Source organism: Pinus tabuliformis, chromosome 7, assembly GCF_031772625.1.
Source record: "Pinus tabuliformis cultivar Carrire ecotype Pingquan chromosome 7, CPIR1, whole genome shotgun sequence".
Taxonomy (NCBI): domain Eukaryota; kingdom Viridiplantae; phylum Streptophyta; class Pinopsida; order Pinales; family Pinaceae; genus Pinus; species Pinus tabuliformis.
Window position 1 is genome coordinate 905,695,645 of NC_142293.1, and position 15,347 is coordinate 905,710,991.

Below are 15,347 nucleotides of genomic sequence, written 5' to 3' on the forward strand. Positions count from 1 at the left end.
AAGGCCACCACGACCAATGATCCTTGCCCAACTCCGATTGGTCTATCCAAATTCCATTGGATTGAGAATCTATTCCTTTTGCTGAATCTTTGATATCACTGCTCATCTCTCATGAAGTCACTACTCCTCTTCACTATGTGGACCTCCTTTCATCTATTTTCAAATTGGATCCAATAATCTCTTCTCAAAAATAATTCAGCTCCACATACATGCTCTCAGCAACAAGATCTCATCAACAAATAAAAATAATAAACTCCAAAAACAAATGATGTCCAAACTAGAAAAAATGTGGCCACAATCAAACCCTCACAACAATAGAATACTACATAATACAAATAACATCATAAGATACTATGGCTATGTGCCAAATACATCAACAACTCTTGTGAAAACAAGTGTGATAGGATCACCAACATATACTCCAACAACATACAAAAACTTCTCCAAACAATCTCTACTCCAGTAGCTTCAATTCTGATCTATTCTCCAAAATGCTTCAGATCTGCTCATTATTCAATGATTAACACTCATTCACTGGAGCTTCTATGCTCTACTCAAGTTATGAAGCATAAGCACTCTGTACAAAATTATCTTACACACATACACACTCCTTCTACTCACAATCAACAACAACTAAGATTCAAAGTAAAGAATATAAAACATGTAAGGCGAAATTGAGCTTGCGGCTAGGATCAAGAGTGCACAAATTAGACCAAATTACCACTCATTAAGTCCTAAGAATCTAATCTAAATTATTAGATTATTTATGATCATGAAAATAATTGATCATGAAATTCCTTAAAATACAAGAGGCTATCTTTGAGAGTGGAGAAGTGGAGCTCATAAATGAGGTAGTAACTACCTGCCACTTGTTGGGTGAGGTGGGGGTATTTACCATCTAACAACTAATTGGTAAGAGAGGAATCCATTTTTCATCTTGCTAGAGGAGATTCATGCAGTAAGAAAAGCTATGGAAAGGAAAGATAAGACATAATTTGTGGCTTGCAGTCTTAGTGCTCAGGGGGATACTTTTGAGGAAAAAGTATCAAAGGTTGGGTGGAGCTAGTTAATTTCTGTAACAATTTCCAGACTTACAATTTTCAAGTTGGTACCCTGAACCTTTATATGTGAATGGTTTTATGAAGTTGAATTGTATACAACCTGATATTTATAAATATGAACAATTAAAAATTCACATAAGTATGCTTTACATATTTAGTACAAAGAGTTTGAGTAGTTATTTTAAAGATAATGACTCTTAAAATGTACATACAGTAAATGCATGCATAGTAATATTTGTGTACAGAAAAGAATAAAAGACATATTACTAAAAACATTTACTATGAACAGTACTTTAATTGTGTTTATATTTGCAACGCATATTTATTTGTGGTTATAATTGTGATACAAGCATGTGGAATTAAGATGGTATGACTAATCATACACAATAGAATTTTAAAGAACAATAAGCATGTATTGTATCAGTATAGTGCAATTAACCTTATAGAATCAATAGTATTTAGTCTCAAAACATTTTAATATTGACGATGAAAAAGGATATATATATATATATAGACATGTGGCAGATAGGTGATATAGATAAAGAAATAAAACTCCTAAAAGAACATCCTTAGGATATTAAGAAAAACTATAGAGATTTCATTTATGCACCTGAAAACTACTCTTAGTACGATTGAATGAAAAATATGTATACTATAAAAAGGTTGAAAAGATCTAAACTATTAGAGTTCAAATAGAGAAAACAAGAGTGATCATAATCAATAGTGATCATAATCACTATATAAGAGATACGAGAGTTTAAACACATGGAGAAAGTTGATAGGGTCATAAACTGAAGTATATTAACACTAATATTTTATTAATAAAGAGAAAATATGTTTTGATAGTAGGAGTCGAAGTTAAGCTTAATATATTATAATTGGAAAAATCCTTAGGCTGAAAATACCCTTAATTAAATACACATTCAAGCATAAAAGCTTGTAATTTGTAACCCTCTGAAAAGGAAGTGAAACTAACAACATCAATTTATAAATTGAAAAAAGATGATAGGTAGTTTGGAAATTTTGTCTCGAACATAAGAGTCACATTCACAATGGCACGGGAGCATATGACTTGGTAAAGGCAGACAAACGTCATGTAAGTTGCAAATAAACTCAATCTGAACCATCAAAGGAAAAATTTCCAAAAACCACCTTGAATATATTATTACCTCTGAATAAATAGGAAAACACAAATATTATTTTTCATACCTCAAAGCATAAGAGATCTAAATTAGTTTACAAAGAAAGAACAATAGTTAAAAAGGGTATTGATTTGGAGAAATTTCTATAATGGTACATTCCGAGAACCCTAGTAAATTTTGAGCAAAACTACAGTAGGATTCGAAGTAAATCAGTTTACAAAGAAAGAACAATAGTTAAAAAGGGTATTGATTTGGAGAAATTTCTATAATGGTACATTCTGAGGAACCCTAGTAAATTTTGAGCAAAACTACAGTAGGATTCGAATTAAATCATATAGTTCTGGTTAAACCCAGAACATAAAAGGAAAATAAGAAACTTATAAAATTTAATTAAAAGAGAGTAAGGGTTTAAAACCCTATATAAATCCCTAAAATAGAATTGGAAGAATATATATATATATAGTTGAAAACCCTAATTATAATCTAATAATGAAAAACCTTATAAGAACTTGTATTATACAGAGAGGTTAATAATGGTTCGTATAATAATATGTAAAAAGTAGAAACCCTAAAATTGAATTTGAATTAACTAAAAAGAGAAACAATACAAACATACCATGAGGGTATACTTTTATCTTAAAAACCCTATTCATAGAAATGATAGGGAAAGGAAAAAAAAAATGAGTTTCAGAAAATAACTTAAGGAAGAAATAATGGTATTGACAAGAAATTACTTGCAAACAGAACCCAAGTCATTCTTTCAACAAATCTAAGAAAGCCAAGAACAAAATATTCACGAGAAGTTTAAATTCTAGATTCAACCATGAAAGCAGCCAAAGGAAGCAGTTTAAGAAAAATATACCTACAATGGGAACGAGAGGGATTAAAACCTTTATGAAGCAATTTTAAGGAATGGAAATGATCCAGATTTAAACAAGAATGCAAAAAATTACAGATATAACCATAAATACAAAGATTCAGTATAAATAACACTTCATTTCATTAATATCAAATACTGAAATATGCTTACAAACAGAATGGAAATAAGACTAGCTCGGATGATGGTAGCTTATCTCTGAGAAGAGATGTGGTGGCTACATGCCTCTGAACTGTGTTACAATGAGGCTCAAAGGCCTATTTATTATTGAGAAACAATGGAAAACCCTAAATATCCAAAAACCTAACCCTAGGAGATGAAGCGCCAAACTATGGGCCTTGTTTGGGTAAATTGGTACATCAACTTCCCAGGGTTGTAACTTTGGCATACGATCAACGTTTGACATGCACAATACCTCGTTAGAAATATCTATCCGAGGACTACAACTTTTGAATGATTAACATTGGTCTATGCCTCTTATTGGTCCCAGTTTTCCCAAAAAACGTCGCTTAGAGCCTCAAAATGGCTCCGGAAATTTAGGACCGAAAAACTGCCAAAAATAGTAAATTGTCTACAAATAAGGAAACTGAAAAACTGAAAGAAGCAATGGTGGGGGTCCAAGTGGAATAGGCGGGTGGCCACAAATATCCACCTAGATCATTCCTCCCCCCTTAGGAAGCAATGGTCCCCATTGCATTGAGTTCCTCCATGAGATGAGGAAACTTCTGCTGAACTTGGTCCTTGGTGAGCCACTTTCCCTGGTGAAGGAGTTGGCCTACTTTGACAACTTGTTATAGTTGGATCCTTTGATTTTGAGTGTTCTTGATATGGGCTTCCATGATCTAATTAGTTGTGGCTTGTTCCATGCAATCTTCATTTAACTTTGTAGGTGTGAGTTGTTCTACAATGTTTGATGTGTCTAGCAATGGTGGGAAATATAGTCGAAGGCAGTCCACATTGAACAGTGGGTGCAGGCCAAGGCATGGGGGGATGCTAAGCTCAAATTCATTGTCTCCCATAGTCTTGGTAATTATGTAAGGACCATATCGGAGTGGTATGAGTTTCTAATAGGCTCTGGTAAGCCGTTCCTTTTGCAAATGCAACTAGACTTTGTCGCCCACCTGAAACTTATGTGGCACCCGATGTTGATCATGTCACTGCTTGTACTTGGCATTTTATTTCTCCAGAATGTCATGGACTTGTTGGTTGATATGTTGGATGTGCTCAATGAAGATGTTTGCCTTATCGACTTCAGATTGGACATGAGCCGAATCTACCTGAGTAGTTGCAAATGGTATGGCCACATCAATGGGACATAGTGCCTAGAATCCCAAGCCCACCTGAAAAGGGTTGTGTCCAGTCGAGTTGTGGAGAGCTCGGTTACCACTGTGTTGGAAATAGGGGAGGCTATTATCCCATGTGCATGGATTCTTTGAGTTGTACATGCGCAAAACGTATACAATCATCATGTTGATGACCTCTATCTGGCCATCAGTTTGGGGATGAAAAGTTGTGGAATTAGTGAGCTTGGTGTCCAGCATCGACTAGAGACTGGACCAAAATGTACTAAGGAACCCGCAGTCCCAATATGAGATGATAGACTATGGGATCCCAAAGTGTACCCACACTCGTTCAAAGAAGAGTTTAGTAGTGGCTTCGGTTGTGATATTCTTCTTCTATGTCACCATAATGGCCATCTTCGAGAATCTGTCGACAACCACAAAAACACAGTCATTTTCATGTTTAGTAGAAGGAAGTCCCAACATGTAATCCATGGAGATGGATTCCCAAGGTCGACTAGGGCTAGGAAGCGGAGTATATAGACCTTGCTCCTTGATGGTCGGTTTGGCAATGGCCCAGGCAGTGCAGGATCTGATGTACTTCCTAACATCCTATCGAAGATTCAACCAAAGAAATATTTTTGTAGTACTGCCATAGTTTTCTTGATCCCGAAATGCCCAACGGCCCGACTATAGTGTGCTTCCCATATCATCTTGGCACACTCGCTTGAAGGAACACAAAGGTGTCCCAGGTGGCATAACTGATGAGCCTCATAAATGGGTAATTATATGGGCTCATTTTACCTCCTAACCTTGTCAAATCAACCATTCTCTTAGCTTATTGTATGATTTTATGATTATATTTATGCTTATAGGGTGAGTTGAGTTAGTTATTATGCCATGTGGTCTAACATGTATTTAATGCAGATTTTTCATGGATTTTGAGGTCAAATTCAAGGATCTAGTGGTCAAACTGCAGCAATAACTCGAAGTAGACAGAGGAGAGGAATTATAGGAGGGAATCCCCCTCATTTATTATTCCTCACTTCGAACTCCCCTTCATTTAACTAGGAGTACAAGCAACCAAATCATGCACTAGAAGGCAGCCGAGCAAGTGGAATATGATTGATAGTTATCTCGAGTTTTGGGAGCCAAGCCTCCTTTACTTTAAGGAAGTTGTTGGTAGCTTCAGATGTATAAGTAGAGAGGCCTAGGGCCTCACTAGGGTCGATTTTTTTTCTCTTGTGTAAACTCTCCTCAAATTTCGAACTTACTATTTTATGATAGTTTTATGTAATCTTGCTATTTTTTGATAATGAAGATGGAATCCTTTTTGAGCTAGCACTGAGTTACCTCAGAGGGCTGAAGCTCTTGGGTTAGGGCCCAATCCAAGTAGCCAAGCTCCTCTTTACTTGTATTTGTATGCTTTACTTTAGTTTGTAGATTAGTTTGCTGTTAGATGTATTTCTCTTATGGTTAAGAATAGGTTGCTTTTGATGATTTAGTAGCTTTCTTCCATTTGTGCTTTCTGTAGCAGGTTAAGCAGTGATCAGAGAATATTTAAAAGGCTAGCAATAGTGCCTTGGCCTCTCTTCCTCCCTCTGGGACCATGATTTGAGGCAAAGACTCTCTTGCTGCCCCAAAAACACAGATTTTCCTCATTCCTAGGACTTCTAGTGTTTGCAGCTCTCTAGTAGGTTGATAGTCCAGTTTTTCTTTGCTTTAGATCTTCTTTATCATGTTCACTTCCTGATTTGCAATAGTCCTTTTTCATGCTTTCCTTTCTTACAGCATTTCCCAACATTTCCTTCTATACATCATAGTTTAGGCCATTTTAATGCAAAACTTTGTTTTTCCTAGGATGCACTCATTTCATTGGTTGCTTGATTTTCTTGGTTGACTATCAGTTTCTATGTAGCAGATCTCTTCCAGAAGTAGGCCAGATTACCAGCAATCACACCCTCCATCTGATCCATGCCCTATAGGTCTCCCAAACCTCACCTCAATTCTGCCCTAGTTTCCTTCATTTTTCATAAAACTTCTTCCTCTCTCCTTGAGAAAACCCAATCATCTTTCTCTCTCCTGGTGATTCATGGTAGACCTTAGGCACCCTAACACCTCATTCCAACCTTCATCCACCTTTTCCACCCACTCTCACACCCTCAAAACAACAAAAATTGCTCTCGGCCTCCTCTTGTAGGCCTCCTGTAGTTTCCCTGTTTTCCTCCTATAGTTTTCCTGTGTCCTCCTATAGTTTTTCCTGTAGGATTTCTTTTGAAGGCCGAGTGTGGGAAAAGCTTCCATAAGGCCACCTAAGACCTCTCAGGACCAATCCACACCATCCTACATCCTCCCAAGCTCCAAAACCGCCCTCTAACGCCACTTGTTCATTGCCACACTCACACACAATAAATTAGATGCATGTTAAATTCACATAAAAACACATAAAAATCCAAAAATATTTTTTTTGCTTATTTACTTCTAGAAATAGCATGGTTAGATGTTGTTTACTTCCTTGAGTAGGTAATGGCATTTCTTTCATGGTTTTCATAGTGTTTTTGGAAAAAGTAGAATTAGCTTGTTAATTAGGGTTTACTAGGTTTTGCTTTACATTCCAGTCTTTCTCCTTTCTGCAGTTAGAATAGCATCTGTAGAGTAATCTTTCTTTCCTTTCATCACACATAAAGCTTCTTCTAAAATCTATAGAAGTTGGCTTGAGCTCCTAGTGATCTCGCGCTGGCTAACCAAGTGACAACCTGCAGTGAGAACTAGTACTTGTGCATATAGCACTGACGCTTCCAAGGTTGTTACAAACTACCAGGTTAATAAAAGTAAAGTTGGTAGCCCAGGAGTTGCAACATTCTTGCTAAAATACTGGCGCTCACCACTTTTTGACGTCGTTGCCGGGGAAGCATCAGAGTATTTTGTGATTACTACTTTCTTCTATCTCCTATTGCAACATTCTGCTAATAGTTTATTTCGGCAAAAGTAGACTAGTCATTTCTTTTCTTTCAGTTCTGCATTTCCTTGCTTTCCTTTTCAATTCTACAAATTTCCATTCAGCAAGTTCATTTCAGCTAGTTGCAATTTTTTTTGTTCAATCACAATTTCAATTTTTGCAGGTACTTTCAGTGTGGAGAAAAAGAAACAAAAAACCAACCAAAAATATTTCCTTTCATGCCTCGTAGGAGTAGAGATAACTTAGGAAAATTTTTGCCCAACACCCCCACTACTTCACACAACCAACCTTATCTCTTCTTTGGTGGCTGCAATCAAGAAGAACCCTTAGGTGAACATCCAAACATATTTGAAGAACCTATAGGGGGAGAAGAAGAAGAAAACATTCCTCTGGAGCCAATTGCTGAAAATAGAAATGATAGGGGAAATGGAGAGAGAATAGAGGGTACCTTCCCCATTCGAGAGACCAATGGGGACACCAAAATGAAGAATATAATTCCTTCAACCCTACCTCACTTCCATGGTCTGACTACAGAAGATCTTGACACCTTCTTTTTCGAGTTTTTTGTCATCTGTTGAACTTATGACTATGCAGAAGACGAGCAAAAGTTGAAATTGTTCCCTTCTACTCTCAAGGATGCAGCACTGCGCTGGTTCATGGGATTACCTGGCAATAGCATCACAACTTGGGCTCAGATGCAGTAGGCCTTTAACAACAAGTATCGAGACTATTGTAGTTCAAAATATACTAAATAAGAAATCTTCCGAATGACCATAGGAAGTGATGAATCCCTGGAAGACTATGAAGAGAGGTTCCAGCTCAGTTACAAAAGGGTTAGGTGTACACTTGACCCTGAGTCTCTGAACTTGGTCCTGCTTAGGGGAATTTGGGAAGCCTTTTAGACACCCTCCATCTACTGGCTGGGGGAGACATCTACCAGCTGGGGGAGACATCTACCAACTATCCTATGAGGACATAAAGACTGTTTTTAGAAACCGTTATAGAGCAGCCGGAAAGAAAGGTAGGGGGAGTCAACCCATAGCCAGTACCTCTTCTTCCAATTCATCCATTAAAGGTGAAATTGGAAACATGCTGGAAGACTTCAAGAGTGAGATGATGTAGACTCTTGCCATGCAAATGGATACCTTACATATCAAAAGAAAACAAGAGGAAGCAGAGAGGGCTTTGGCTATTTTTTGCCCTAGATGCACCAGGAGGCATCCTAGGAATGAATGCCCATTGAACTCTATATAGGTTTGTTCAGTCTGTGAAGAAGATCATTCTACAGATAAGTGCCCTTCCTTGCCCAGACTTAAACCTGTGTACCAAGGGGCCGGAGGAGTCACTGAACAGATCTATTACATAAACCAAAGGAGGTCACATGGACCTAGACCATACCAACAAGGGATGCAAGGGACATCTCAGGCATAATACAACCCTAACCAAGTCACTTCCATACCTTCTTGGGGCCCCCCTGCTCATCCTTCCTGGTCCATGCCTTCTCCTTGGTCCTTCGCATCTCAACATCATCCCCAACTAGCCACCCATTCATTTTAATCCTATGCTTAGCTGCAACCTCAGTGTAATGCATCTCATTAGGGGTGGAGGCCCCAATACAACTCTCTTCCTGCTCTTCTGCCTCCTCCACCTGCCCAACCACAACCATTACCTTCTGCTCCACCAAGGCATCCCCAAATGCCTGCCCAGCCAAATCTGAACCTGAACAACACATAGGCTCAGCAAGTGTATATTGGGGAACGATCATGCCCAACTTATGCTGTGAAGATTCAAGAAATTAACTTGTGATCCAGGAAATTTCTCCCAGATAGCCAGCCTCCACCCAGGGAGTTTGAGGAAGATAAAGAGGAAAGCGAACCTAAAGCAAATTCACCCTTTCCTAAGAGACTATCCATGATAATCCAGCCTACCCCAGAAGAGACTGAAATCCTAGGAGAATTGAAACATTTATGTGTGAAGATACCACTTCTCCAAGCCATAAAAGATGTGACTATCTACAATAGGTTGATCAAAGAGAAGTGCTTTAGGCATCTAGGAAGGCGCAAGAGAGATGCCCCAACCATCAATGTAATAGGAAAACTGTTTGACCTGATGTTGGGGCAGATAATCTATCCAAAATATCTAGACCCTGGAAGCCCAGTAGTTGATGTCCACATCAATTACACAATGGTCCCACATACCTTGATTGATCTGGGAGCTGCCATTAATGTGATGACAAAGGACACAATGCTCAAACTTAACCTCCAAGGCTCCTTGAGGAAGACCACGACAGTGCTGTAGCTAGCAGACTGATCCACAATGACCCATGAGGGGATTGTGGAAGATGTGATGGTCTCCGTTGATTCTTGGGAGTACCCTATTGATTTCATAGTTCTCCATCCAAAGGCAAAGCTCACTGGGTACCCTCTTATTCTGGGAAGACCCTGTTTGGCTACAGCCGATGCCTATGTCAGCTGTCGAGTTGGGAACATGACCATAAAGAATGGCCACATGTCAAAGTAGTTAATCCTATATCCTCCTACCCAACCCTTGCTAGAACATGATCTACCCTCTGGTTGGAGGAGGAGGATGAGGATGAAGTTTATTCTACACCACTTTGTACATTAGAAATCACCATGGGGGGAAGACCGCAAGAAGAGGGTGATATGATTGAAAATTTGATTCAGAATCCACCTCCCAGTGTATCACCATTAGAAGACATAGTAAGAGAAACCCAAAAAAACCCCTCAACTGATCTCTGTGTGGCCAACCCCACTTCTCTCTGTGTTAAAAATATAGAGTTCAACCCAGAAAGAACATTGAAAATCAATCCATCCCTATCTACTTCCCAGTAGAAGGAGCTATGCAGCATACTAAGAAAACATCTAGATGCCTTCACCTAGAGTTATAAGGAGATGAATGGAGTGCACCCGTTAGTATGTACCCATCATATATACATCAAGGAAGATTGCAATCTAGTCAAGCAACCTCAAAGGAGGATGAACCCAACACTTAAAGATATTGTTAAGGAAGAACTACAGAAATTTCTTGATGCAGGATTCATCTATCCCATCTCTGACAGTGAATGGGTCTCTCCTTTGGTGCTAGTGCCAAAGAAAAATGGTAAGTGGAGAATATGTGTCGATTATCAGGAATTGAACAAAGCCACTAAAAAGGACCATTTTCCTTTACCTTTCATAGATCAAGTGTTAGACGGTCTGGCAGGGAAAAAAATTTTCTCCTTCCTAGATGGGTTTTGTGGGTACAATCAGATTCAAATCAGCCCAGAAGACCAAGATAAGACCACTTTCACTTTTCCTTGGGGTACCTTTTCATATCGGGTACTTCCTTTTGGTTTGTGCAATGCTCCAGCCACTTTCCAAAGAGTCGTATTGAGTATATTTTCTGAGCTGGTTCATGATGTAGTAGAAATATGCATGGATGATTTTACTCCTTATGGCTTTGACTTTCAAGAATCTTTATCTAACCTAGGAAAAGTTCTAGATAAGTGTATTGAGATGAACTTGTCCCTCGGTTCGGAAAAATGTGAATTTTTTATGACTAAAGGGACCGTGCTAGGTCATGCAATATTTCAACAAGGACTGCAGGTGGACCCCAACAAAATTTCCATCATCCAAAGGGTCCCATCTCCTCAAAAGGTGAGAGATGTCAGAAGCTTCCTAGGCTTAGCTAGATATTACAGGAGATTCATTAAAGACTTCAACAAGTTAGCCTCTCCTTTGTTTGGCCTCCTAAGCAAAGATGTTGAGCTCACATGGTCAGAAAACTATCAAGAAGCCCTAAATACCTTAAAGAGCAAGCTAGTGACTACCCCAATTCTCAGAGGCCCAAACTGGGCCCTACCCTTTCACATTCACACAGATGTCTCGAACAAAGAAATTAGGAAAAATTGATGAAAAGTTACCTTATGACATATACTTTATAAGCAAAAACTTGTCAAAGGCAGAGTTAAACTATACAGTGACCGAGAAGGAACTCCTAGCTGTCGTGCATTCCTTAAACAAATTCAGACATTATATCATAGGCTATCAAACCTTTGTGCACACTGATCATGCTGCAATTAGATATTTAATGAAAAAACCAGATGTAAATGCTCGCATTATTAGATGGTTGCTTTTACTGCAGCAATTTGATCTGACCATTATTGATAAGCCTAATAAATAGAATGTCGTTGTTGAATTTTTGTCTAGAGTAAATTTGCCTGCAGGTGAAGAAGGAATGGTGGATGACCAAATGCCATATGAACACCTATTTGCTATATCAGTACTCTCTCCATGGTTTGCTGATATAGAAAACTACTTGGTTTCAACACAGTTCCCACCACACCTATTCTCAAAAGAGAAGAGCGAAATAGTAAGGAAAAGCGACCCTTTCACCTGGATTGGAGGTAATCTCTTCAAACTTGGCCCAGATCATATCTTGAGAAGATGTGTCAGGGAGGAGGAAGTCTTTGACATCCTCCTGACCTATCATGACGGGCCTTGTGGAGGTCATTTTGTAGCAAAAAGAACCGCCTTCAAGAACAAGCAGGCTACTACTAGCCTGCTCTTCATCAGGATGTGAGGAGATACACGAGCCGGTGTGATCGGTGTCAGAGGATGGGGAAACCCACTCCAAAGGATGAAATGCCCATGCAACCTCAAGTGACCTTTGAGCCATTTTAGAAGTGGTGCATGGACTTTGTGGGGCCTATCAACCCCCCTTAAAAGCAGAAGCAATACATCATTGTGTGCACCGACTGCCTGACAAAGTGGGCAGAGACAAAAGCAATAAAAGCAACGACAGAGGAAAAAGTAGCTGAGTTTTTGAGGGAAAACATATTCTACAAGTTTGGGTATCCAAGAGAGTTGGTCACAGACCAAGGCAGTTAGTTCACTTCCAACCTGATTGAAGACCTTCTCACACATCATAAGATCAAGCACGGGACTTCCACCCCTTACCATCCACAAGACAATGGGCAAGTGGAGGTCACAAACAGAGCATTAGAAGGGATCCTAACTAAGGTAGTGAGCAGCAGTAGAAAAGATTGGGCAGACAAATTAATTGAGGCCACTTGGGCCTACAACACAACATGGAAGACCACCACCGAGTTCACACCCTATGAACTGGTCTATGGGAAGAAGGCTTTGTTGTCAATAGAGTTTTAATTCAATACCCTAAGGATGGAAGCTCAGATGGACCAAGACTTCAGCCATGCAAAGAAGGAGAGATTATTTCAGCTCAATGGATTGGACGAATACAGATTGCAAGCCCTTCTCCATATAGAGGTAGTTCAGCTTCAGAGAAAAATATGGCATGAAAGAAATGTTAGGGAGAAGCAATTCCAAGAGGGAGATTGGGAACTACTCTATGGTTCAAGATACAAGGATTTCAAAGGCAAGCTGAGGACAAGATGGTTGGGACCCTACACTGTGGAGAAATGCAATGACAATGGTTCAGTTCTGATCAGAACCATTGATGATAAAGCCATCCCCATGCTTGTCAATGGACATCGGTTGAAAGTCTACAAGAAACCCCTCTCCAAGCAATAGTTTATTGAATATTTGAATAAAAAAATGATGGTAGTGGAGCATGTCTTAGCTTCCACTTCACCCACTCACTGAAGAAAAAAGAGAAAAAATAAGGACTCAAGTGAAAACCTCCATAAGGTGCTTGAGTCCCATCATTGGGTTGAAAACCTATTCTGAGGCGGCCCAATGATGTTAAAAAAAATAAAAATAAAAATAAGATCCCTAGGTGAAAACCTCCCTTGGAGGTGCCTAGGGCAAGCAATTAAGGTGAGAACCTCTTTGAAGCGCCCTAGTTGTTTTCAAGAAAAAAAAAGAGAAAGAAAAAATGAATTTTTATTGCGTTGCAGGTTTGCAAGAGGACTACAGGGAGCAGAAGAAGGTGCCAAGGGGACCCTGACATTCATACCAACATCCATCTCATCTTCTCCACACCTTGCTCCATCATTTTTGCATCTCTTTCACCCCACTGTACCTCTTCTTCCAAAACCGTTTTTTCTACAGAAGGCTCTATTTTTTCTACAGGAGGCTCCTGTAGGAATAACAGAGAGCCAAAAGTGTCTATAGGAGGCAGTTTGAGGGACAATAAAAGCTTCATGAGGAACCTATAATCCATATTACCATCTACAAACCTCATTTCCATCATTTCCAAGCCTTCATCACACTCCAAGCATCATTATTATTTATTTTCCTCTCCAAGAAAAAACACAGAAAAACAATTTTTCAGTTTTGAAAAAAAAAACAGAAAAAAAAGGAGGAAAAGGCACCATTAACTTTACCTGAAGCATACCTACTATCCCTCCATCATTCATCTCCACCTCTAACATCATTCTCAAGCTCCAAGCACAGGGAAATAGCTAAAGTTTCAAGGGGAGAAGTAGCTACAAGAGCCACTGTAGGAATTCCTATAGCAGTTGATCCCATAGAAGTCCAGCACCATCAGCAAGGGATAGCACATCTGAAGGTTGAAAAGGCACATGAAGCTTAGCTCCAGCAAAAGAAGAACCTGCAAAAACACACAACAACACATCAGCAAGCAGAGACAACATGCATGAGGGAAAATGAAGGCATGCAGCAGAGAAAGCCACAGCACCTCACACTTGATGGCAGCAAATACACTTGGATTACAGGTAAGTAGCTAAGTCACTCCTCTATCTACATTTGTGAAATTATGAATCATACAAAGGCAACGAGATGGTTGAAATCGAAAGAGGGAAAGGTGGCCATTTAACTTGGTCACCTTCATTTAGTTGACTCCAATTAACCGAAATATCACCCACACGTGCGCATAGTCAACTCAAGCAAAAGATGCGAAGGACAGGTAGTGGGAGGAAGAGTTAACTTCAATGCAATAATGTGGGGATGATTACGAGGGGGATCATGATGACCAAGCAAGTGGGGACCAACAGTCTGAATTTGGGCAACGTACACCTTGCCAACTCAGCACTCATAATCGAAAATAGCCATAAAAGGTAATGAGCACTCCTCCCCGCGCATTCTCACCACCTTTTCTTCAGTTTCTCTGCGTAACTCAGCCACACAGCAGTCTTCGTATGCCCCCATAGCCTCGTATCCACCATCCTCCATCGATTTCCTCCATATTTTTGCTCTCGGCATCTTCTACAGGAGCCCTACAGGTTTTCTACAGGAGCACCTATAGGAAATCTACAGGAGGGACAACAGGCTTCTACAGGAGGGGCAGTGAGTCATTTTGAAGGGAGGAAACATGATTTTTGGCACGAATTTCAATCCAAAGAGTTAGGGTTCATGAATTCCCTCTGTTGAATATCAAAATGTGAAAGAGTTGGTCTCAAATTGAAGATAAAATGAGTCTTCAAGAGAGTAGAAATACATAAAAAAAAAATTATCTTTAAAAAAAAAAACACAGTTCCCTTTGTTTTTCTATTTCACTCAAAATTCTTTGTCTCCACCTCCATATCTAGTTTTTCAAAATAAGTACAGGCAGCATGACAAGGGGGTTTATGATAAAAGAGCCCACTAACTCCACTAGACTCCATGCACATCCTCATGTGGTGGAAATATTTACAAGGGAAAACTGGATGAATTTCTTTGAGAAGTTTAGAGGGTTTGATGATGAAATTGCCCATGAATTTTCTCTCTCTCTGGTATCTCACACAAGAACTCATGCTACTGTAACCATTAGAGGCCTCTCCATTGAAATAACCCTTGAATTCATCAGTAGGGTCACTACCCTTCCTCTTGGCCTGCCTTGGAGTAAAGATGAGAAAACAATTGGCCAGGCTGCCAAGAGGAAACATTTCCAAGATAATGAAACCCCTGTTGAAGACAAAAATGGAATTAGGAGGGCTAGTGTACCATATCCCTGGGATGAGGTTAGCTACCAAGTGATCAAATACATTTCTTGTGAGGGGAGGCACAACATTGTTTATGGATATCATTTCAAAATCCTCCAAGAATTGAGATATGGCATGGATACCCCAGCACATCAAAAGCTCAGTATCCCTTACTTTCTCCTTCAGTC